The 26299-nt window shown below is 53.0% G+C and overlaps 1 protein-coding gene across 1 annotated transcript in view; it reads right to left on the bottom strand.

Moving 5' to 3' along the window:
* Positions 1–25474, bottom strand: part of CAPN5 (calpain 5) — a 115556-nt gene extending 90082 nt beyond the window's left edge. The window contains exons 1-2 of the mRNA XM_074981180.1: positions 25432–25474; positions 3585–3847 (exon numbers count right to left, since the gene is read on the bottom strand). The gene's annotated coding sequence lies outside the window, so the exon portion shown is untranslated. The remainder of the gene's footprint in view (positions 1–3584; positions 3848–25431) is intronic.
* Positions 25475–26299: the final 825 nt, after the last annotated feature.

Genomic DNA, 26299 nt, shown 5'->3' with positions numbered 1-26299 from the left:
CACGGACATCTCACAACAGCTTGCGTGTTACTAGCTCCACCGAAACGCAAACAAACTGCTTCACCCAGTTTCTACACAGAATATAGACTGAAAGGCTGAGTCCATCTCCCATGCTCTACACTGCAACAGGTACATCGTCTAATTAAACCATTCCTGAGGGGTGTTTGTCCAACCAATTCTTAAAAACCTCCACTGATAGGGATTCCACACCACAAACAAACACATAGCAGGAATCCATAGAATCTGGAATCTGTTGGTATTGTTAATATGGGGATTAGAATTCTCAGACAGTATTTACTACTTCCGAATGCTTGTGAGTTGCTGCCTCTATTGATGCCACATGTCACATCTCTACCCCAGATCATAAGGCAATATTTGAGTGTTTGGACCCTCTGGCTATGCAAATCACCAGACAGGGGAGAGAGACACTGATGAGGGTGGCTGTGTCCCATGATGTCATGCCCAACAGGGAGGGCCCCTGAACACCAGAAGGATTATCCCCTGTGAAAATCCCTGAGAACAAGGCATGTGATTTCTATGAGTTTAGGCTCTAAGTAGCATATGCAGGATACACAGAGCTCACTTATTACAGAAGCTTCTATTACCATTGGGAATTCAGGATTGTAGTTCATTTGTGGGTTTGTTTACCTGCCTTCACCTTGTAAACACCTTTCTCGCTTCCTTTTCCAGCATAAAAAGATCTTTAGATACCTTGTTACAGGATTGGCTATTTGGCGAGAGATCTAAGATGTAACTGACCTGGGACAAGTGATTGATCCATTGGCACTGCGAGGAACTGGAAAGTGGCTGCGATTGGTGGTGTGAGAGATCATGCACTACACAGAGCACCCGGGGCACTAAGGCAGAACAGAGCACCCTAGAGGGCTGTCTGTGACCCCGTACTTGTGATAAGTGCCTGAGGAAGTTTCACTCAGGGGCGAAGAACACTTAAGCTATGTCTACACTAGAGGGCTCTTTTGAACGAGAGCGCTCGAGAGACGCTCTTTCAAAGGGGACCGTCTGCACACGGGCCAGGTCTGGCGCCATCGATGAGTGCCATTGAAAGGGCCACGCAGCATGTCGAAAGGGGCTGTCCAGGATGTTGAAAGAGAGCACCTACACTCGCCAATGGCCTCTTTCGAAAGAAAGGGCCCGGAAAGGCTGCAGATGGGGTCGCAGGGCAGCCAACCCCTTCTGGGGCCACTGCAAGCTGCTCCTTTAAAGGGGCCCTCCCCAACACCATTGATCTGCACAGCACGAGGCCTGCGGAGGTGCCACAAGCCCTGCAGGCACAGTGCCCGTAGGAACGGACATGGAGCAGCAGCAGCTCGACACCCTGCAGCTCCTGGCAGGGCCCCCCGCAAGGGGCAGAAGGGGGCGCCCCAGACCATGGTGTCCTCCAGGCCCACCCCCCCCCGGGACGCTCCACCAGCTCTGGAGCTACCCCAGCAGCTCCGAGGCGTGGGAGCAACTGGTCATGGGGGAGTGGGACAATGACCAGTGGGTCTGGAATTTCTGGATGAGGCACTGGAGATTCTGGATGAGGCACTGGAGATCTACCACTGGCTGACTCCTGCCCTGAGAAACCAGGACACCCGGATGTGGCACGGCCTCCACGTGGAGAAGAGGGTCATGATAGCTGTCTGGAGCTGGCCACTCCAGATAGCTACCACTCTGTGGGACACCACTTTGGTGTGGGCAAGGCCAGAGCTGGGACCGTTGTGATGGAGGTAAGAAGGCCCGGGCATGCACGAACTAGGGTGAGGGCGGGGGCGGGGGGGTCAGGAGGGGGATACATGGGGTCCGGGCACACCCTGCACACCCTCACAGGTGCCTATGTTCCCCCACCATAGGTGATCCGTGCACTCAATGCCATGATCCTCCAGAGGGTCATCTGCATCGGGGACCTGGATGCGGCCATCACGAGCTTCACTGCACTGGGGTTTCCAAATTGCTTCGGGACCCTCAACAGGACCCACATAGCTATCCATGCCCCAGAGCACAGTGGAGCACAATTCATAAACAGGAAGGGCTACCATTCCTTGGTCCTGCAGACCATGGTGGACAGCTAGGGCTGGTTCCAGGACATATACATGGGCTGGCCCAGTTGCACCCACAACACGTAGGGTCTTCTGGAACTTGGGCCTGTGCCGCCAGCTGGAGGCAGAGACCCACATCCCCCAGAGGGAGATCCCACCGGGGGACACCACCGTGCCCCTCTGCCTGGTGGTCGACGCAGCATACCCACTCCAGCCCTGGCTCATGCAGCCCTTTACAGGCCACCCCATCCCCAGCCAGGATTGCTTCAATGGCCAGCTCAACCATGCCCGCCAGGTGGTTGACCGCACCTTCAGCTGCTTGAAGGGGCAGTGGCATTGTCTCCTCGCTCGCCTGGACATGGGCGTCGTCAACGTCCCCCAGGTCATGGGTGCTTGCTGCATGCTCCACAATATCATGGAAGGAAGAGGCCTTCGTGCAGGGGTGGGCAGTTGAAGCCAGCATGGGCTACCCCCAGGCAGCCACCGACCCTAGCCACCAGACATGCTGGGAGGGGATCCCAGACATGGATTCCCTGCACTGGTACTTTGACCGGGGCCCCAGAGAGCGCCCCGCAGCCAGCTCCAGTGGGCCTCCCGCACACCACCCCTGCCACTGAGCACACAGAGGTTTTAGAAAAATAAACTGGTGTATTGTTAACTACAAAATCGTGTGGGTGATACTTATTGCTAAACATAACAGAATGTCCAACTATTTACAGGGGAGGGGGACCTAAGTACCCGCCCGGTGAGCCATCACTCCGGGGCAGGGGTGGAGAAGCATGACCCACAACAACCCCAGGTCCCACACCCTCCCCTCGTCCAGGGTCCCCGATGGGGCTGGGAGAGGGCGGGGAGTATGGGGAGGTACGGCCAGTGGGGTGTCAGCAGGGTGGATGGCAGGAGGGGGCAGCTGGACCAGGAGCTCCCGGTAGGTGGCTGCCACATCCCTGAAGGTGGTCAGGAACTACCCCCAGGTCACCCCATGCCAGGCAGTGTCCTGCTCCTCAAAGCGGAGCCTGCGCTCAGCCAGCTCCACCTGGAGCTAGATGAAGGCAGTGAGGGGGAGGGGCAGAGGTCCTCTGACTCCGCTGCAACCAGGCCCATCCTGGCACTGGTGGCGGCTCTGGCCTGTCACCATCCCTTGCCTCCGGGGGCCTATCCGGTACTATGGACGGTGCAAGTCTCTCCCAGCCCTTGGATGGTGCGGCTGCCGACACAGCTGGGAAGAGAGACGCAGGCCATGAGTACCGACCCCTGCCCCGTGGCCCACACCCCCATGAGCGCCGGGTCCCCGTACCCTGCCCATGGGTGCGATGGCCCTGTGAGCGGCCCCCTTATGCAGTCTGGCCCCCCACACCAGGGGCAGGGTACAGCACTGTCTGTGGGAGCAGGTGATGATGGGCACTGGCGGCCAAGCTGCCGTCCCAGGGCCATGGCCCGCCTGGGCCCTGGCGGGCCAGGGTCTGCCAGGAGTATGGGCGGCTCCCAGTCGTGTATGGTGCCCCCAGCTCATGATCTGGGGTGTGTGCCCTGTTGGGTACGTACCTGAGGGTCCACCACCAAGGTCGTGGGACGGCTGTCTGGCTTGTGCCCAGCTGGAGGTGCAGGAAGGCAAGTTGATTACCAGCTCCCCCTCCTCATTGGAGCAGTCCTTGGCCGAGGCTGGCTCTGTCTCCAGCCCTTGTGGCGCGGGGCTGGCCGCTGGTCTCGGCTTCTGCTCCTCTGCCGGCTGGGGCTCCTCAGCTGAAGTGTCCAGGAGGGCCGGTGAAAAGGTGTCGTCCCAGGAGCCCAGGATGCTCCTGAGCTCCCTGTAACAGGGGCAAGAAGCAAGGACATCCCCTGACCAGCTGCCCGAGTCTCAAGCCTGGGCATAACCCTGCCACGGCTCCTTCACCTTACTCCTGATCTAGTCAGGAGTGCAGGCAGGGTGAGCCCAGGTAGTCATGCCCTCGGCCAGCTGGGCGAAGGCAGCCGCATTCCGCCACTTGTTCCCCATCACCAGGGGCACCTGCCAGAGCCCCAGCAGGTCCTGGAGCTCATGCTCAGTCCAGGAGGAGGCACACTTTTCCTCTCCCTGGCTGGACCCTTGGGAACCCTGGGGCTCCTCATATGGTTGGCTGGTGGCCACTGCAAGCAGGGTGCAGCTGAAGGTCACAAAGAGGCGTGTAGGGGCAGCACGTGTAGCAGCTGCTGCCTGCATGCTCTCAGCTTCCTGCAACGAGGTTTCCTGGTCCGTGTGGCTTTAAGAGCTGCTGCACACACAGACCATAGAGCCCCGCAGGGGCTGGGCAGCACGTCTCCACGTACCGGCTGATCGCTGCCATGATGCCATGTCTACACACATCCTTTTTCGAAAAAAGAAGTCGAAGGAGCGGCCTCTTCCTATTTGCTGTTTGGAAAAGCAGTTTCAATTCCTGTGGCACCTGCCATTGATTTCATCTCTGAAAGAGCGTGCAGCCTGTGTAGACTTGACGCGCTCTACTTTGAAGTGGGGCTTGCTCTTTCAAAAGAACAGACTAGTGTAGATGCAGCTTAACTGATAAGCATTAACCTTACAGGTATCAGAGAGGTAGCCGTGTTAGTCTGTATATCCAAAAACAAGAAGTCGTCCTCTGGCACCTTATACACTAACAGATATTTTGGAGTGTAAGCTTTCAAAGTGGGTCTTTGCCATGAAAGCTTAACCCTACAGATTAACCCTCCTTATCTGTTAACCCAAGGGCCAGCAGCCCTCTCTCCAGCCTTTCTTGAAGTGCAAAAGCAATGAGGGGTCCTGTGGCACCTTATAGACTAACAGAAATGTATGAGCATAAGCTTTCGTGGGCAAAGACCCACTTTGTCAGATGCAACCATTTCTGTTACTCTATAAGGTGCCACAGGACCCCTCGTTGCTTTTGCAGATCCAGACTAACACAGCTACCTCTCTGATTCTTGAAGTGCAGCACCCAGAACAGGACTCCAGCCGTCATCACCGCCCCATTGCTTTGAAGAGAGACCGTGCTGGCAAGTTGCATACAACAGTGAGCTGGCGCAGTCAGCAAGAGTGGGGCGCATAGCCACTACTGCATATATCTGCAGGCATGAGGTAGCAGGGATGGATTGTGGACACAGGCAGCCCTACCTGACAGTGACACTGATACCGATTCAGGGGAAGCCCTTGGGTCTAGGTCAAGCCTCAAAAGAACTCACCACTCACAAGTCAGGTTTTAAACACGGGCCTGAGCAGATCTCTCCCCTGTATTGATAAGAGCTGCAGCAGATGGTGCTGCTGTGGAAAAGGCCTGTGGTTCTGAAGCAGGCTGTTTGGGGTTAGAGTCTAGCTCTAGAGTCCATGAGATGTTCCAAGAAGCCGTGATATTATTCTTTCTGTGTGCCAAGAGGCCTCAACCAAAATCACAGACCTGCAGCAAAAGAGTCTCTCTGCCCCAAAGCGTTTATGATCTTGCGATAAATGGGGTGGGAGGAGAAACTGAGGCATTGAGCTGGGCACTGACTGGTTCAACATCACCCTGCAGGTCAATGGCTGATCCAGGAAATGAAACAAGGCCTCCCGCTGGCTCATTGTTCCATCACTGGCCCACACTGCCTGTCTGCGGGCTGCAGGTTTGGTACACTCCATTTTATATTGCAGGGCAGTTGAACCTCTCTAACCTGACATGCTCGGGACCTGGCTGGCGTCAGACAAGAGAATTTGCCGGACCGCAGGAGGTCAATATTGCCTAGCAGCATTACCAACAATACCTTTGCTTGTTTGCTTCTGAGAAGACATCTAGGGGTAAATTTACTCCTAAATAACAGCACAGAACACTGAGAGCCAGGACTGTGTCTGTAAACAAACATGATGGGACCACAGGAATCTTGGACGCACCCGTGATTAAGTGGTCATCCACCTAACTAAAATCATGCCGGGTTATGGATCTTGCCGGAGGAGGCGGCAGATCTGGAGGCCAATAAAATCGACTTAAAGAAACGCTGCTCCACACTAGCATTAATTCAAACTTTCAGGGAATCTACAGACGGACACAGCTTCCCTCTGTTATTAGCCGAGGCAGGGAAGGATTCTGATGGGAAAATGGCAGCCCAGAGACATGAAGTGACTTGCCCAAGGAAGAGTGGCTGGGCATGGAGTGCGCTCAGCCTGCCCCCACCCCAAGCCCCCAGCCAGTGCTGTACCTGCCGGACCACACCAGAGAAGATCCACCCCCTTCGGGGATCTGCGGGTTCTTTGCATCTGAAATTTCATGGGACCTTTGGGGCAGAGGCAAAAGCCCAACTAAACAGGTTCCCATGAAATTCCCAGCTTCCTCCAGCCTGTTTAACTTGTCTGAACCAGCTCAGCCTGTCAGCAACAACCTCTCCCCTACAGCACAGAGATGGGCACAGGGCAGGAATGCCCACACCTTCCCTCCCAGCTGCTCTCTCAGGGGATGGGCCATGCGTTGTGCGCTGCCCTCACATGTGGCATGGGAGGTTCAGCCCCAAGGAGAGCATATAGCCTGACCCCCACATATCTCAGTACAGCTGGTGCCCCAACCATGCCCCACCCCCCACTACAATGCTGGGAAGTGGCCCCAGCGGGAATGAACCCATGACCCCTACTCCAGTATCTGGAGAGGCAGCTTAGCATGGTGCCTCCCCCAAACGCCCAGGGAGTAAACACCAGGCCTAGCTCAGGCAGGGAGGGACAACAATAATAGTCACAAAGAGGTCACACCACAAATTTTGGTAAGTTGTCACAGGCCAGCTCTGGGCCCCCAGAAGGGGCAGGGTTGGGGCAAGAGAAAGACAGAGACTTTGTGATACACACCGTGGATGTGGATGTGTGAGACACAGACTGTGTGTTTAAAGGCTGCTACTGAGTAAGTTCCTGACAGACTCCAGGTACTGTCTCTTTAAGACAAGAAAAGCTGTCCTGCCCCATTGTCTCCCCACTCCTCTCCTCGACAGAGGTGGGGTCTATGTGGGGGGAAGCCACAGAAATCTCAGAAACAACGCACTGTCTCTTAACACACACCCTCATCTCAGTCGCCATCCATGCTTCCAACTGGAGCAGCTCCGTTGTGTGTCCCCCTCTCTGCAGAGACGGGGTGCAAGGGAACACCCTGACTTCAGCCCTCCCCTCTCCTCTACACAGCTAGCAGGATGGTCTGGGAGCAGCTGGGCTGCAGGACAGATCCGGGTAGGAGGAGAGGCACCTGAACACAGGCTGCCAGCATGCTCTGCTAATCAGCTGGGAGACCCAGACAGAAAGACTGGGCCCTTTTTGCCCATTGCTGGCTACTCCAGAGAGCAGATTTCTGGGAACAGAAGCAGCTTGGGGTGAGGGGAAGGCTCCTCTCCTTCCTGGACAATGCCACCGGATTTGGCTTTACTCGACTCACCCCACAGAGAGGCCATAATTTGCCCATATCCAATGACTGTTCCCCTCCGCTGTGCACAGAGGCTGGACACACAGGGCTACTGCTAGGCAGGCGGATCACCTCCCAGTGCTTCAAAACACACTTCTGGGCACCTCATTTCCTCCCGCTGTGCTCTCGGCATCCCTGACCCACTTGCTTCATGCCAAGCTGGCTAATAACTACCAGCAGAGCCGGGGCTGCAAAAGCACCTATTCTCAGCATGCCCATAACTCCCCAGGGGGCCCTTACAAATCACTGCTGTGCTGTGGTAAATGACAACACTCTGCTTCCAGCCCCCCCACCCCCACCCCCGGTGCAGACACAGGGACAGTCCCTGCCCCAGAGAGCTTTCACTCCCACTTGAGGCAAGGCACCGGCGTCCCAAAGGAACAACTGGATCATTATATTCTGGGCAGGCCCCTTGGGGGTGGTGGGGAAGGAAGAGGGCAGCGCTGCACTGTGAGCACCACTAAGGGCTGACTACCCTAGACCCCAACCCCTTCTGCTCTTGGCCCCGCCCCTTCCATGAACCTAGAGCCTGCCCCCGCCAACCTTGTCCCAGAGCCCAGGGCTGTCGGCTCCTCTGGTTCTGGGAGGCACAGGGGCTGAGGACTATGGCCTAGAGGGTATTTGCAGCCCCTAACAGACAGCGTGGATACACAGGCACTTTCTCCACTCAGAAAGAGCCAAGAGGAAAAGCCTTTGAGTCTCCTTTCTGCACTGGGTCAAAGACACTGACAGAGACCAGAGACTCAGACCAGGACTACACTATGTGGAAAAGTTGATTAAGAGACATAATTCCAGCTACGACAATTGTGTAGCTGGAATGGACATATCATAGATCGATTTCACAGTCAGAGGTCAACTGAGAAACTTTCCCATCAACCCCCCTCACTCCTCCTGACAGTAAGGAGCACCAGGGTTGATGGTAGAACCCTGATGGTTTGATTTAGCACATCCCCACTAGGCACATTAAATTGAACCCCAGAAGTTTGATTGTGATCAAGTCAATCTTCCAGTAAGTGTAGACGTACCCTCAGTTCAGCCCTACGTCCATGCCCTAAAGAACTTATGGTTTAAAACATTTGGCATCTGGCTGACCTGACCACTTATTAGACTAGTTTAGAGAGGTAGCCGAGTTACTTTGTATCTTCAAAACCAAGAAGTCCTGTGGCACCTTATAGACTAACATATTTTGGAGCATAGGCTCACTTTGGTAGATGCATCTGACGAAGCTGGTCTTTGCCCATGAAAGCTTATGCTTCAAAATATCTGTTAGTCTATAAGGTGCCACAGGGCTTCTTGCTGTTTTAGCCTAGTTTAGACACTCACCACCTCTGACTCATGCTTGGCTTTGAGCACAGGCCAGCTGCACAACTTACAAGTTATAAATAGCCCACCTGGCTGAGCTTGTTTCCTAGGAATTCCCTGCTAGTACCCATGTGCCAGGAACTCCCTGTTGTAGGTTGCCTGGGGCAATAGCAAACAATCTGTTGTTCTTGTAGGTGTGGACTGAACATGCACTTGTATTGCCTACTACAAAAGAATCTCCCACTAAAGCTAACAGAAAAAAAGCTCATTGTTTGCAATGGGAACAGTACTGGGCCCCTACACAGTATAAATAGACAGCAGGGAAGAAAAACACCAGTTTTGACCAGTGGTTCTTAAAGGGGTATATGAATCCCTGAGGGTATGTGCAGATCTTCCAGGAGATACAACTCATCCAGACAATTGTCTAGTTTTACAACAGGTTACGTAGAAACACTAGCAAAGTCAGTACACACTAGAATTTCATATAGACAGTGATTATACTGCTCTCTTTATATACTAAACACTGAAATGTAAGCAAAGTATTTACACTCCAATGGATTTATTTTATAATTATAGGGTAAAATGAGAACGGCAACATTTTTTTTGGTAACAATGTGGCTATAACATGTTATAATTTTCTTCTGATTTCATAAGCAAGAACAGATGAATTTTTCTCATCCAGCACCCTTGGAATCTGACCGGTGCTGAACAGGAGAATTTGCTGGACCGTGGAAGGTCAATATTGTCTAGCACATTAACAACACTTCCACTGCTCACTGGGCTCTTAAAAGACATTTAGCGGTAAATTACAGCTGAATAACAGCACAGAACACTGAGCGCCAGGACTAGTGGCTGTAAATAACCTTTATGGAAACTTGGGTAACTTGTCCACACCCATGATAAGTGATTGTCCAGCTAACTAAAAATCATGCCAGACCACAGATGTTGCCAGACAAGAGAGTTCCAGACTAGAGAAGTTCAATCTGTAGTTTTTAAGTAAGGCGAAACCAGCGGGAGGGGGACATGGTACACAAGACTAATCAGCCTCCTAAAAGGGGTGCAGTAGCCTGGAAACACAGTCACTGGACTAGATATTCAACACACACCTCAATTATCTGAAGAACACAAGGGCAAGGGAAATGGTTCTGGCTGGGCAGGGGAGTTTTTAGTGGAAGTAATGGACATTGGGGACCAGGACAGAAAGCTCTGAAGTTCAGATAAATCAGTTTTCGCTGTTTGAGAGAATTCCCCGCATAGATAAACTATAGCGCCTGCCTACACCCCCCCCAGTGCACCTCCAATTGCCGTTGGCCCCATTACTGTCACAATCATTCATAGAGCTATAAACGTGCATGATACTGTCTCGGTGCCAACGACATCTCAGGTCACTGCTTTGTGATCACAATACTGAAGAGTTGATAGGAAATGTTAATGGCCACCACAACTGACAGCATTTGACACATACCATGCCATGATATTTCCTAACACAAGAAAGTTCTGGGCTGTCTGCAGACTCAGGAAGACAGCCCTGCCTCAGGTCACATGTGGAACATTTCCTTGCAACTCCAAGGGCTAGAGGGAGATTTCATCCTCTGTGCAAACGTAAACAGAGAGAAAGAAGACCAACCTCTCAGGCTCATCAGGAAGCATCTGCCCAGTTCAACTCTCATTGGTGATTCATTGCCCAATGTCAACACAGTCCTGGCATACCTACAATGGGTGCACCCCCCTAGGTCAGAGTTCTCAGATACCTATATTTGCTTAATAACCATGACGCTATGCGCTTAGTCTATCTTGATTTGCATTCGTGTTTTCCTCCTCACCCACAGGTGTGGCATGGCCAAGGACTTTCCCCCATTGTTTACACTATGAAGCACTATAGACCCAGGGAGGTGCCCAGGTCACCTTCAGTTCAGGAGATCGCAGAGTGAGAGGATACCTGCATTCAGAATAGTAGCTCCACCCTTGTAGACAAGTCACGAAGTCCACATGCAGGTCAGACCAGGCCCCAGGGTTTGAGGATGGTTCATACTCATATAACTCTAAAGTAAAACCTTCCTTAAGTCAGACTCTCAGCCTGGGCCTACTACAGATTGAACCCCTACAGTCCAGCACACTCTGGTCCAGCAGCATCCATTCTCCAGCATGATTTTAGCTGGACAGATGACCACTTCTCATGGGTGTGGCCAAGCTTCCTGGGGCCCCATAAAGTTTGTTTACACCCATCAGTCCTTGCTCTCCGTGTTCTGTGCTGTTATTTAGCTGTAATCTACCCCTAAATATCTTCTAAGAGCCCAGTAAGCAGTCGCAGTGTTGGTAATGCTGCTAGACAATACTGACCTCCCTTAGACTGGCAAATCCCCTTGTTTGGCACTAGTCAGGTCCCCAGGGTGCCGGATGAGAGAAATTCAGCCTGTACATTCGTTGCCTCAGCCCATGTTGCAACAATTTCAGATCTGAAGCAATGGCGCCTCCTTTCTGCCCTCTGTGCACTCCAGAGCTCACACCCTGGCACAGAGGCCCTGCTGTTCACTGTTAAGGACCCACACATCTGCCTTTGGCTGCCCCCACCAAGGTGGAGGGAGAATGTAACGAGCACAGGAGAATCTCTGAGGATCAGGGCCTGTCACACCTGCAGTTGGTCCCCGGCCATGAGGAACTGTGTGTGACTGCCACCGTGACTGGCCAGGAGGGCTGTGGGGGAGCTCTCAGTGCAGTGACAGGACACAGGAGGTGTGCCACACTCAGCCTGCCAGCTGCCTGAGACACACCAGGTGCACACCCTTGCTGGTGGCTGGGGCAGCATTGACAGCAAAAGGACCTACTGTGCGTGGTGATGTGTTGTTTGGGTACGGAGCACACTGGTCCCTGCCCCCAGGTGGCACATTTTACGCAGTCCCACAGGAGAGGTGCCACACACTGCCCATGTGAGTGTGCCACATGCCCTCTCTCTCTCCCCTAGGATTAACGGGCATGGCACGATGCCTTGCCCCTGGCCAGGCTGCAGCGTGGTGAGGCCCTTGCCTGGGAGCGCTGGCTGAGGCTTCTCCTTCGTGTTATCCCTCAGCATGCCTGGGCTTGGGTGGCTGCCAAGCGCACCCATCCTGAGCCTTACCTCATGACAGGGTGCTGGCATTCTCTTCCCTTTCACTGTCCCATCAAGTGACAGACGTTCTCTTTATGGCAGCTCTGGGGCAATCACCGACCTACCACTGTCCCGTTACTAACCTCCTCTGTTAGCCCAGGTAATGCCACGTGCAGAGACTTCAACCACACAGCAGCAACCCCGGCGGGCCTGATGTGTTTGGCACCTCCCACAGCCCTGCCCAGCTCCTCCTTCTCCCACATATAACTAGAGAGAGAACCAGGCCTCCAACAGTGGCTCAGGAGACAGGTGGCTTCTTCTGAGCTTTGAGGCCAGGAAGCAGCACTGCAACAGTTTCATCTGATTTCCTGCAGGTGACAGGCCCAGAGCCTCACCCACCCATGCCCATGATAGACCCTTAAGCTCTGACTCAGTTACTCAAGTCCACAAATAATGATTTAAAGACTTCAAGTGAGAGCAAACCCTTAATTCATTTAGTATTTGAAGATTCACCCGGCATGGCTGGGATCCGTCAGCACAGGGGTCTGGGGTTGGGAGGGGTTAAGGGCATGGCCCAGCTCCTGGCATTGCTCCACTGGGCCGGCCCAGGGCTGCTGGGGCCGCACAGCTCAGCTGGTGTCTGCTGTGCAGCTCACCAGGGCTGCTGGGGTTGTGTGCTTGCTTACTGCCCCTCTGCTGTCATTCTGGAGTTTAAGGCTCCCCACTCCCAGGCGCTTCCTTTTCCATTAAAACAAAAAAGCAGTCCAGTAGCACTTTAAAGACTAACAAAATAATTTAATAGCTTTTAATAATTTATGAGCTTTCATGGGACAAACCCGCTTCTTCAGATCACAGCCATACCAGAACAGACTCAATATTTAAGGCAGAGAGAACCAAAAAGAGTGATCAAGGTTGACAAATCAGAAAAATTATCAAGGTGAGGTTTTACTGAAAAGGAACTTTCACAGTCATTTGGAAAGAGGCTGATGAGCTCTTTTACCTAAATTCGACACATTAATGCGGTTTGAACCAGGATGGCAATTTTCTAGCTCATTATAGGGGCTCTTTTACATACTTTGCTTTAGCTAATTCTTGACTACCCCACCCGCTTCTGCCCCTCTGCTCTCTGATTTGCTCACCTTGATAATAATTTTTCTGAGTTGTCAACCTTGATTACTCTTTTTGGTTTTCTGTGCCTTAAATATTGAGTCTGTTCTGGTATGGCTATGGTCTGAAGAAGTGGGTCTGTCCCACAAAATCTCATCACCTAATAAACTATTTTGTTAGTCTTTAAGGTGCTACTGGACTGCTTTTTTGTTTTGATAGTATATAGATTTGCATGGCTCTCTCTCTGCTCCTTTTCCATTTCGTTCCATACACATCCCATTGCCCTGGTTCCATCAAACCCTGACCTTCCTTTAAGTTTTGATAAGAGGAAGCTGCAAGTCAAATTTGATGATCCCAGCTCTTACCATTTAGGAGGAGTTCTTGAATGCATGAAGACAGATGGACATACAGACACACAAACTTTCTCAACTATACCATGGACAACTCACTCATGCCCCATGCTGCAGAGGAAGGTGAAACACACCCAGGGTCTCTGCTAATCTGACCTGGGGGAAAATTCATCCCAGACCCCAAAAATGGTGATCAGTTAGAGTCTGAAGATGTTGGCTGGATGAAACAGTTAGACCCTCAGGAAAAACTTCTCTGTAGTAACTCAGAGCCTCTCCATTTAGCATCCTAACTCCTGCCACGGTAAATACACTTCACAGGTGGTGTTAAAAAGATTTCTCCAGGACTCCCCAGTCATCTTATCCATGTTTGGATAAGCAGCAGCTCTCTGCATAGGCCAGAGGAGGAAAAGGATTTCTCTGAGGGGAGGAGGGCTTAACTCATCATATTTCAAAGACTTCTGATAATCTACAGCAATTTACTAGTGAAACCAGCTGGACTCCTTGCAGAATCAGTGAAGACCAACAGTAACATACAAACAACAAAAGCAGAGACAGACGTGAGCTACAAACTTGGGATCCACCTGTCCTGGAGCTGGGGAATTTGTTTAGACCAAGGATTCTGGGTCAGTCTGAATTGCTGAACAACTTCCTAGGGGTTAGGAGTTCCTCCCAGAACAATCCCTAGGAGAGAGGGTCTTGTAGTTCAGACACTGGACTTGATTCAAGACACCTGGATTCAATGTCCGGCTCTGCCACCGATGTCCCTGTGTGACCCTGGGAAAGTCACTTAGATGATGTCCACACTGCACTTCAGGCCTCTGCTCTCACTCAGATTTCAGCCCAAGACCCTTTTCCATCCACACACAAATTAGCTTGACCCAGGACAGCAAACATTCAGGATCGGAGTCTAAAGCCTCTGCTAATGTTGGGGGGAATCGGTGCCCATGTCCCACTGTGACTCGGGTCCAAGCCGTTATTTTGCAGTGTGGACACAGCTCACACCACAGCCTGGAGTCAGAAGGTTTGCGCAAAGCATTGTGGACTCGTTAGCATGGCTGTAAGACCCTGGCTCAGAAATTGCAAAGCCAGATTGACAAGGCAGTACAGAAGCTCAGACCTGTGTTTGGGAACACAAGCATACAGGTGTGATTCTGCAGACCCGGGCGTACAGTACAGGAGACAGACCCATGTGAGCTGAGGCGTAAGTGCCTTGCATGGGGCCTGTTGCACACTAAGCCTTTGTGTGAACCCTGCCACTCTGCACAAGAGCTTCCCTTGTGGTCCACCCCTATTTCCAAGCAGAGTAGATGTAAGTGCACAGCATTATGATCCACACAGACAGATGCCTCGGCCAGCTACTAACAAGGCTGCATTCACACAAGCCCTCAGAGTCCCAGGGGATGGCTGCACTAGAGCTAAGGAGCCCAGGCGGCCCTAGTCAGCTGACTGAGGCTGGTAGGGATATAAAACCTCAGCGCATACATACAGGCTCCTGCCTTGGTCCCTCCTCTGCAGGGCCCCCAAGCCTGAGCCGAACAAGTACACTGAAATGTAACAGCCCCCCAGCTGGAGCCCCACAAGCCTCAGTCAGCTGATTCGGGGCAGCTGTGCACCATACCTCACCACAGACATACCCTCTACTCCCCAGCTGGAGAGAGAAGACAACAGTTCCTGTGTGTTCCCACCTTGACCTCTCCAGGGTCTGCCTCTATGTGCACTTACCCCACCTAGAACCATGGGGCCTGATCTCCCCCAGGCGCCCCTGCTGCTCCTGTAACACAGACGGCGCAAGGCCCCTTGCTGACAGGCCTAACAGACTGCAGCTGGGGACTGCTGCTACCTTCCCCTTGTCTGGGGAGTGGAGAAGCCCCGCTACAGCTCTTTTAAACCCCAGCTCTTCAACTCTTGGCCTACAGCCACCTGCAGGCTGAGCAGTTCCACGATGTGGCTGGTAGCACCTAAGTTCCTGCAGCTCTGGGGGCGGTGTCCGGCCCTTTCCCCTAAGCCCAGCCCCTGCTTCCCCCTGCTCTGCCCATCGCACCCTTTCCCTGAAGCCCTCTCTCGGGGATCACCGCAGGGCCTGGAACGGGGCAGCAGCCAGGGCTGCTCCCCACACACTCACTCCCTGCAGCGGTGGGAGCTACAGGGAAGTGGAGTGACACACCAGCCTCTGCACCGGGCTGGGCTGGGAGATGGCAGAGCAGAAGCACCTGCTTTATTGTGCTTCCCCACAGCTCCTGCCACCACCGTGAGTGTGGGGGGGGGGGGGGGAACAACCCCTGCTGCTGGCCCCAGCCCACCCAGGGCCCCTAAGACTGAGTATGGGGGACTGTCTTGTCCATGGGACGGGTGGGGCGGCTGACATGGGGCCCCCCCAAAGCATGGGGCTTGGGGCAGCTACCTATGGATGGGACAGCTCTGCATACCTGCCCTGGGCCACAGGGACATGCCAGCAACCCCCTCCATCACCCCTGCCCCCTGGTGCCCTGCTAGAAGGGGTGCCTGGAGGAGGATCTGAGGACTGGCACTGGCCCTAAGGTAAAGTGAATTCAAGTGGAGACCCGCTTTTAACAAAGCCTTCCAAGTAACCTCAGCAGCTGCTGCCAAAAATGTACCTTCTCTCCATGAGGGGGCCCCCTGGGCCCAGAAAGGATGACAATGTCTGTCTGCACCCCGCGTGCCTCAGGCCCTGCAGAAGCCAAGGGAGTCACAAGGATCCCCTGAGACTTCCCCATGACAGGTGGAAGAATTTCACTTCCCCAGGCAGTGGAGAAGCTTGTTTTTGATTGCAACAACCTCTCACATGGCCACTCATTTTGTTCACTCCCCCACGACCCAAACACACAGCCCCAGTGCTATTGTAACTGCAGTAACAGCACCTGGGTGTGAGACATCACCAAGAACCTAGGACGTCATGAGTGTAGCAACTCCATAGCCGCCCCAGGGCTCGCACTAGGCACCAGCTACAGGTGCAAGGCACCTGGGCACTCCGCATTCTTGCATAAGGTCTCTCTCCATCTTGCAGCCTTCTCCTGTGCAAGCCTCGTACTTGCTTTGACGGGAATTATCCTTGCGTAAGAACTACAGGATGCAGCCCTTAATTGCTCACTGGCTGTGTTCTTAGCCAGCTGGGCAGCCCCTGGAGGACTGTTCACAAGGCCCTAGAAGACTGGTAAAACCAGCTCTGCACAGCGAGACAATGCTGAGCTCACCTGACAAGGCCCCCCTACGCAGGGCGTGGCCGCCAGAGGATTTCTTGGGGCAAGAAGCTGCTGTTGAAGGCTGTGGAGGGTGATTTTTAAGCGTTCCTCTCAGCCCTACAAGCGAGAGGGCAGGGGACAGAGCAGCAGAAAAAAGCTTTCAAGCAGCCGAGAGAAGGAAGGCCAAAGGATATGGGTAACAGAGCCTGCTGTGTCCTGCATCCAGCCCTCTGACTGGACCCTTAAGAAGCGATTAATGTGGGGCCACGAAGGCCTCGTTATCACTGCTCAGGAAGGTGCATGCTTTACCGGCGGTAGCTAACGCCCGGAAGCCACCTCCAGGTGGAACCACATGGAGACCAATGGGGTAAGGAGACAGGGTGGCTTTATACCCCTGCAGGGGGCTGACCCCACATAGTCACCCTAGAGGAGAACTAAAGCACCTTGTCTCCAACTGGGGCTGGGGCCAGCAGCCTGCGGCTGTTTGAGGAGTCACTCCGTTGGTTTAAAGGGGGGGGGGGGGTCCGGCCGCTAAACCAACTGAATGTAGTTCTATTATTACAGCCGTGACAGGGCAGGGAGCTGCAGAGGAGTCAGCGGCGGCAGCGTCCGGAGCTGCAATGATTCCATCAGAGACACAGGAGAGAGCGGAACTTGAGGGGGCCATTCTACGTCCTCCCTCCTGCATCCACCTGCATCTTCCATGTTGGCCGAGCTCCCTCCCTGCACCCGGTGCAGCTCAGCGGGTCTGGAGACCCAGCGTGGGGGAGAAGGTGGAACAGGTGTGGGGGGAGGAAGGAGGAATCGGTCCCTCTTCCTGCCTCTGTCACTGGCAACAAACGCCCCCCAACTCCGCAGGCAGGGAGGAGGCAGGGCACACTGGCTGCTGCCTGACGGGCCGGCAGGGAGCTGGTGCTGGGTTTTATGCTGAGCAGCTGCTGCGTCTGAGTGTCGCTGCTCCTGGGATTGTAGGAACTGGAGCTACCTCGAACCAGCAGCAGCGTCCGTTCCTGGGACGCCAAGTGGGGCCGGCACTTCGGCTCCAGCTGGCAGAACAGGTGGCACATTGAACGCCACCTGGAGAGAACTTGCTGCCTGGTTCCTCCTCCTCAGCAGGGGGAGTTAATGCGAACATTGCTCTTTCCAGCTTAAGAGCATGTCCCCGGGGGCAGAATTTTCCTTGTCCTCCTTTGCACTCCAGTCCAGGAGTGAAAGTAACTTAAACCGTCTTACTGGTACAAATCATTGTGTGCACACTGGTCTTAAACTAGGGGTTACAAAAAGTACAGTGTGGCATTGTTTAGGAAGTGCTGTCTCATATTCACATGCATTGCGGCTCTTGAGGTACTGACTTTGTAATCAAATTTGAAAAAGACAATGGCTCCTCTCACTAATTTGGGTGCAGACCCCTGCCTGGAGCATGCACCTGACTCAACAGCTGAGACAAAGCCACATATTAGGGTGTCTTAATCACAGTCGGCTGTCATTGCATTACATTGTTATGATACTGCTAGCTCTTCTGCAGTGCTTTCTGTCCATTGGTCTCAGTGCAACAAAGACGGTGTACATCATTATCCCTATTGTACAGATGGAGAAATTGAGGCAGTAGGTGGTCAAGTGACTCAACTCAGATCACCCAGTGAGCCATTCGCAGAGCTGGGACTAGCACCCAGCTCTCCTGTGTCCCAGTCCAGTGCTCCATCCACTACGCCGTACTGCCTCCAACAGGGCAGTTGTTAAGGTTTTCAGGTCCTTACTGGTGTGTGCCTGAGAATGGCTGGATTGCTCTTGAGTGAACCTCTAAATGTCTTGGGTTTATAGCATGTGGCTTGGGAACAACAACTCTGCAATGTTTATTCGCCCTGCAGCGACTGATGCACACATCTGAAGGTAATCTTTCTTCTGGGAATCCAGGCAGCTACAATCTACATGGGCCTCTCAAGTAACAAAAGGAAACCCCTTGCTCTGTTCATCAGCTGGAGACCACAAATGCCTGGATCTCTCCCTGGACCCCACAAAGGAGAAGGAAATCAATGTTGTCTCCTGGCCTGGTTAATCAAATACTGGACCAGAGCATCAGGAGGCTTAGGATACAGCTGTAATCCACAAAAGGTCGACCCTGCCGTAGTCCATCTTCCAGAGTTCGATTTGACAAACTAAACTGAATTTACAGGGCAGCCCCATTGACCGTGGAACTCCTGCCCCCACTATCTGTAAGGGAAGTTGACAGGAGCGTAAGTTCCCATCAACCTCCCTTAGTGGAGACAGTGCAGAAGCCTGAATTAAGGTACGCAGACTCTAGCCATGTAATTAACATAGCTGAAATTGCACCCCTCCATTCAACCTTCCCCCATAATGCAGGCCTGCCCTTTGCAAAGAAATAGGTGTCGAGTTACACCGCGTGGAATGATTAGAAGAAGCAGGATATAATTATATGGTGGGATAGTAAATAATCCAAGTAATAAAAATTCACCACCTCTGGGCGTATCTGGATAGGAAAAGACTTGCCATTGCATGATGCTTTCGAGGGGAAAAAAAAAAAAAAGCCAGTGTACCATATATGTTATTTTTGCTGTGTCTCTCCGTCTGCCCAGGCAAGGTTCTACCATGTCCCCCCACCCCAGCACTGTGCTGGCCCCAGCCCCTCCCCCATCCTGCACCGGGTCCAGCCCAGCCTGCTAATGGACCCCTACACACACACTGTACCAGCCACTCTCCCACAGCCAGCATGGGGCCTGACCCAGCCCCATGACAGAGCTCACCCCTGCAGCCCCATGCCAGCCCCTCCCCAACCCAGCACAGAGCCTGGCTCAGCCCCCTCCAACAGAACCACCTCCCCCCGTACTGTGCCAACCCCAGCCCCTCCCCCAGCCAGCATGGGGCCTAGCCCAGCCCCCAACGGAGCCCCTCCCCCAGTCCATTTGGATGCGTGTTACAACAAGTTTCTGTCTACAACTTTCTTCCAGCCCAATTTCTGCTTGCAAGCCTCGGAGCTGCAGCAGGGCTTCTAGTTGTTATAACGAACCATCTATACAGTAAAATATACACATCATGCTTGCTCCAGAGTCGAGCAAGGGCCCAGTCTGATTTCCACTGAAGATAACCAAGTTGGGTCAGGTCAACAAACAGGTCCCATGCCCCAATCACGCCTATGGTCAGGATGACTAAGCCTGGCAAAGGTATCTTGGCTGGCTGAGTCCCTAGCCCTAAGGGCACAGGCTCACCAGCCTCAGCAGTCCCAAGACAAGTACCGCGATTTTCTTAACAGCAGCAGTTAAATAAAAACTAGAATGCAAGTGTCAATCTGCATTGTGAGGAGCAGGGCTGGGAAAGGATCAGGCAAAGACACAGAACAGTCTCTTCCCAATAGAGAAAATCTTTCTTATGGGGGCAGGTGGAAGAAAAACCCTCCTGAAAGAGAAAAGAAAAGGTGTGAGAGGGGAGGAAATGGCAAGATGAGAAGCATGAGCGTAATAATTCCCCTTTCCATTGTACTTCATGGGAGTCACCCATATCCTGAGGCTGGAGAATCAGGCTTATTGTTTAACTCAGTGACTCTGTTCCAGCTGAGGTTTGTGTTAGATTTCGCACAGGGTCAATGGTCCCAGCTACACACATAGCAACGAGATGAATCAGAAGATGAAGGGCAGGAAAGGGCTAACTTGGCTGCAGGAGGAAGGGAGGGACGGACTGGGCACACACAGCCTCATCAAGTGCAAATCAAGGTAGCCGCGAGGAACTTAACAGAGCAGCACCCGTGCCCTGCTGGTGCAAGCCGGGCCCATAGTCTCTAACCAGTGAGAGATGCCTGAGTCCCACTGCTGCATCCATGCACTCCCCAGGCCACTGAGGCTGTGTCTACACAGGAAAATGTGAGGCTGAGACAGGTCAGCAGACTCAGTCTTGTGGGGCTTCTGTTCTGGGGCTGAGAAAACGCATATGCAGGTTGAACCTCTCCAATTTGGAAGTCTCTCCTCCGGCCAACTCCATAATCCAGTATGATTTTAGTTAGCCAGACAACCACTTTTCCTGGGTGTGGCACATTTCCCGTGGTCCCAAAAAGTTTGTTTCCAGCCACCAGTCCTGGCTCTCTGCGTTCTGTGCTGTTACTTAGCAGTAACTCACCTCTAAATGTCTTCTAACAGCCCAGCAAGCAGCGTGAGCATGTGATCAGAGACTGTAATGGTAACTAACTCTGGCCACTGGTGTAAGTTAAGGTTGCACTCAAGAGTCTGGGAAGGAGGAGCTGAACATTCTTGTAGGGCCTGACCTAATGCCTGGGAATCTATCGATCAGCCTCTTAATGAGGGGAGGTTTTGCTTTTGATGGTCTAGTCTAGGTGTTTTTTTGCTGTTTTACAAAAGGTAAAATCAAAGCCATCCGTATGGCAGCCAAGGTGTTTGCACATCCACAGGATGTTAGAAGTGAAATTGTATTTCCCCACTGCAACCTCAATGCTCTATGCCTTGAGCAGAAAGCTCTCCCTTCCCTTAACAGGACATGCTGACCTTTACGCTCAGAAAAATGTGACTTTCGTTCCCTTTACAGACATATGGGGTCTCCTCCTAGATTGCTTCATGCAGGTACAGGCAGGAACATAGGACCAGCAGCAGGAACATGGGAGATCAGGGTTGACTCCCTGCTCTTCCACGAACTCCCTGTGACCTTGGGCACATCACCTAGCCTGTTTTTGCCACAACTCCCCATCTAACAGCACTTTCATAACCTCAGACAGGTTTGGGGAGAATGGATGCATTAAAATATTGTGGGGAACTTGTATCCAGCAGTAACGGAAGCCATATAAGTACTTTGGATAGCCGGGCAGTTCAGGGACTCCATATTCAGGAGAAAAGCTGGGGAAATGGGGTGGGGAGGCTATTGCTAGCACAATGCAGTCCAGGCCCAGGGCTTCTAGTTGCTATTGCAATACAAATATAAACAAAGGCAGCGTAGCAGCCTGCTGATTGGTCTGTGGGAATTTTCACTTCCTCACCCAAGTTACTCAAATGGCCTCAACAACCAGACAAGTAAGAGTTACTTAAGAACAACCCAGCCCTGTATCTTCAGCTTCACCTCTCCCAGAGAGGAGCAGGCTGGACCAACAGCACAAATTTCAAAAATCATCCAGTGTATGCATGTAAGAATAACTATTACCCTAGACATCATGCAAACAAGCAGCGCAAATGTAACATGTGCATAGCTAGAGAGCACCCATGTAACACACCTTTGGGTATGCAAACATGCACATACATACGTCTGCTCTCTACATCATATCTTTATAACTGCTCAACCTTGTGTCACAGACCCTATACTGCTGACAGCTAATGGAGATTCTCCTTTATTTCAGGTGAGAGCTACAAAGCACATCAAGCACACCCCTTCCATGGAAAAATCCTACAAGGTGCGGAGAGTAATAATCTCACTGGTTGGAGGGGCCCTTAGCAGGAATCAAACCCTGGTCTTCAGCTTCAAAACACATATTTCTACAACTGAAGCAGAAGGACTAACTACATTTGCTGTGAACAGCAGCCGGTGGCCTTTCTCTGTGGCTCTGCCACACAGCAGGACACAACACACACACCTGACCTTCCATTATGACTGCCAGGCTCTAGCCCTGCACTCACAGAAGGGAGCATCATCTGTGCACCTGGTTTCAGAGGGAGTAAGCTGCTGGCTAGAGAGAGGCTGCCTTGTGCTGACTCAAGCCCAGTCAGCCACAAGGAAGACTGCTCTGCTAAGGAGCACCAGCTCCTCCTGAAATCACTACTGGTTACACAACAACCCAATCAGTCTGCTGGTACTACCTACCAGAGAGAGCACCAGCTCAGCCATATGGCCTGCACACAAACTCACCCTTCCTCAGGAACATGCACCCTTTCAGAGCGGTTAGGCATCCAGACGAAAGGCTTCAGCACGGCACTGTTTCTGTCCTGCCTGCTGCTCCAGCCAGAGGGACGCAGCAAGAAAAACAGCCTGAGAATTTAATAGGAATTATCCTGCACAGTGCCCTGCTTTGGCCTGTTTCATGTCTGATTATTCATCCCAACATCCTGCTTCCCTTCCTGCCAAGGCTCAGAACACTGAGGAGCAAATACAACTCCACTTCCATTAATCAGAGGGCCAAACCGGCAAGTCACACACATGCCTCTAGGCCATGCACAACAGGTAAAGGAAGTGCGTGCGTGTGTGTGTGCGCGAGAGAGAGAGAGAGAGAGTGAGTGTGCATGCACGCGTGAGAGAGAGAGAGAGAGATCGCCACCAGAGCAAGCAGTGGGAGAAGTCTAGAGGAGGCTTCCTCTGCTACAAGTTTCCTTCTGGCTCAGCTCACTAGCAACGGCAGGGTGCAGTTGGGTCTTGCAGCAGCTGCTGGCATTTTAACTACCAGGAGCCTGACTTGTAGAGGGGTCAGGCACCTGCAGTTCCCACTGACTTCAGCTGGAGGTCTGGGTGTTCAGCACCTAAGTCACCATGGTCAATAACAGTGGGGTCAGTGCCTGCTGGTGTCTGATGCCTCTCTCACTATTTCCTTCCTTCTTTCCCTGTCCAGTGCAAAGTGGCTTAGTTTCTGTAGACTACCTCTGCAACAATCTACTATATCATCTGCCCATTCTCTGTGGGGTCTGCCTCTCCTATTCGAGCCAGCCATTATGCCAAATACCAGGGTCTTGATTTTTCGTTCGTCATTCATTCTGCAAATATGCCTGAATAGTTGTAGCTTCCGTTTTATAACCTTCTCCAGCAAGTTCTCTTTCGGCTGTATCTTCCTATATAATTCCTCATTGGTGACCTTCTGCATCCATCCTATTCTCAGAATCATAACTCCTTTCGAATGCCAATATTCTTCTTTTTCAATCTTTCGTTATCACCTGCCTCGCAGCCGTACAACGTGCTGCTGAATACACACATTTTCAAGACACCCAGATTCATTCTTAAGCTAATTGCTTTGCTTTTCCAGATCTTATCCATCGCCTTCAAACTCGCTCTTGCTTTCGCTATTCTAGTTACTATTTCCTTCTTACAGTCTAGATCATACGTTATGTTGCTCCCCAGACACGTGAACATCTCTACATTTTCTAGTTCAATACCATCGACACTGATCTTCCTTCCTATTTCCTTATCTCCAAACACCATAGTTTTTACCCCGGGCAGGGCAGGCAGCAGCGGTGGTACCCAATATTCCCCAACAGGGCAGTGCATGGGAGAGGCAGCCATCTCTGGATGAGTGTCTATATCAGGCTTTTACATGGGTGGGTTAAGAACAGCTGGGGCCCTGGGACAACACAGTCACAAGACCTCCCCATACTAAAATATTACTATTTATGCTTTAAAATCTATTCATGCTTATTATTACTCATGACGTACAACAAAATTACACAAATTAACTTCAAAATAAGAACAATGTGACACATTTCTTTCGTGCCAGTACAAACTGTTTATACAGAATGGAGATATGGAGCTTTGGGGCCCCTCATGCCTGGGGACTCTGGTGCAACTGTCCCTTTAGCCTTATATTAATCCGTCACTGGGCTTTTTTTTTTTTTTTTTTGCCAAAAACGTCCCACATTGGGAGCTGCATGACTGCTCCACTGCTGGCAAGAATGCAGGTGCCACTAGCGACAGGGGCACCTACACAGCAAAAAAACAACTCACAGCAGCAAATCTCAGCAGTGGGTCAACTCACTTGGCTAAAACTAGCAGTGCTCCAGCCCAGAAACCTGAGCAAAGAGGAAAGGTTTTGGAGCCTGGGCTGCAGCCTGACGCCACATGTCTGTGCTGTAGGACTCCCTGCCATGCACAGTGCTGCTTTTGCTGTATAGATGTCCCCATAACACCCCAGCTCTTATTCTGCAATGCACTTAAACATGTGCTTAACTTACCCCACACACACACTCCCCTGCAGCCACATCCCCTCCCAGGCAGGCAGGCAGGCAGGCACCACCCCCCCACACCCCTGCAGCCACATGCCCTCCTAGGCAGGCAGGTACCCCCTACACACACTCTCTCTCTCTCTCCCCTGCAGCCACGTCTGCTCTCAGGCAGGCAGGTGCCCCGCTACACACTAGGTGTGCCTGGCTGATGCCGCCTGGAGGTAGTTGAGTTGTTTAAATGTGGCAAATGCTCTGACAGACTGCAGCAAGGCACGTGGGTGAAACCTTTGTACAGTGCAAACAGTGGCAATGCCCCTTACTCCAAGCACTCCTGTTCTGCCCTAAGTCTCATGGCTCAGAGCTAAAGTGAAATGACCTGCATGCTTCCAGGGGAGTTCAAGCAAAGCCCCTAACCTAGTCCTGGCCTCCCCTAGCCCTGAGAGACAGCAGAAAGCCTCTGCTCCTCCCCAGGGCTGCTGCAGCCTGACAGGCAGAGAGTCCTGTGCAGATACCAAACTCGTACCCATATCTGTATTGGCACAAATGAACCTGGGAGATCCATGCCCAGGGCCATGAAGCAGACACCCACAGAAGGGCATGGCTCTGCTGAGAGGATCTCTGCATGCTGAGGACCCCATGGGAGCAGAGCTGAGGCCCCACAGCCAGCAACAGAGCAGATCCCTAATGGTCCCCTCCCCACATGGGGCCAGGCAGGCACCAGACTGGGCATTCCCCTAATCCTCTGCCTGGAGCACTGGCACTTTGGGGGGTACCCCTGCCCAAGGCAGCCATATCCCCTCCCAGGCAGGCAAGTGTCCCTCTATACACACACACACACACACTGCCCTGCAGCCACATCCCCTCCCAGGCAGGCAGCTACCCCCCTTCACTCTCTCACACACACACACACACACACACTGCAAACCCACTGGCTCCCGCTCCACTCCTGGCTGCACCCCCTCCGGGCCACTTCCCCCCTGCAGCGCACACCCAGCGCACGGCCCGGGCCGGCCCAGCCCAGCCCAGCCCGTACCCAGCCCTGCAGCCACCCTGCGCGGCGCCTCTCACCCACCTGCTGGGCTCGCCCCGAGAGCGGCTCCTTCGGCAGCACCGCGGCCAGACGCTCCCTGTGCTCTCTCGCCGCGGCGCACCGCCCGCCCAGAGCAGCGCCGCCCGGCCTCCACGGGGAGGAGCTGCCAAGGGGCGGGGAGGCGGCGTGCGCCTGCGCTGGCTCTGCCCTGGGAGGGAGCCTGGCCTGGCTGGCTCTGCCGGGGGTCGGGTGTTGCAGCCCCTCGTGGCGGCTCAATGCGACACAGGGACCCTCCGGGGGGACTGGACTCAGAGGCTGTGGTGGGATCCCACAGGGTCTGTCCCGCGTTCATTACTGTCTTGGGTAAGGCAGTGGGCAGTGCACGTGTAAACTCTGCCAGTGGCCCCCACGTGGAAGGGGCCACAGAGCTGTGGCGGGGGAGGAGCACAGCTCTAAATGGTTTGGCGGGAAGAGGCAATTCAGGGACGGCAAGTGACACGTGCGGCTGTCTGGAGGGGAAACAATCACGATGAACCATTACAGGAGGGGGAATAACTGGTGAGATGGTAGCACAGCTAACGGGGGGGCGGGGGGAGCATCACGATGTGAACTTAGTTGAAAGACTAGTTAATATCCTAGGACAGGGCACAGCAGCCCCCAGCAAGGGCACTAGGAGTGACACCGGAGCCGTTTTTCATTGGCAGGCCAGGTGGGAGCTCAGATCCGCTCCTCCTCCCCAGTGCAGCCGGAAACGGGCTCCAAGCCATGCTGTCTGTGGGTTGACAAAAGACCAGCCAATGCACTCTGGGCGGTCTCTCGCTGACGAGCAGGACGTCTTCATGTCATCCTATTTGTGACTCCGTTGATGGCTGATCAGCCCAATTCTGGAGCTGCAGATCTTATCACAGAA

Source organism: Carettochelys insculpta, chromosome 1 (genome assembly GCF_033958435.1).
Source record: "Carettochelys insculpta isolate YL-2023 chromosome 1, ASM3395843v1, whole genome shotgun sequence".
Classification (NCBI taxonomy): Eukaryota; Metazoa; Chordata; order Testudines; family Carettochelyidae; genus Carettochelys; species Carettochelys insculpta.
This window is presented reverse-complemented; position numbering and strand designations above follow the sequence as displayed.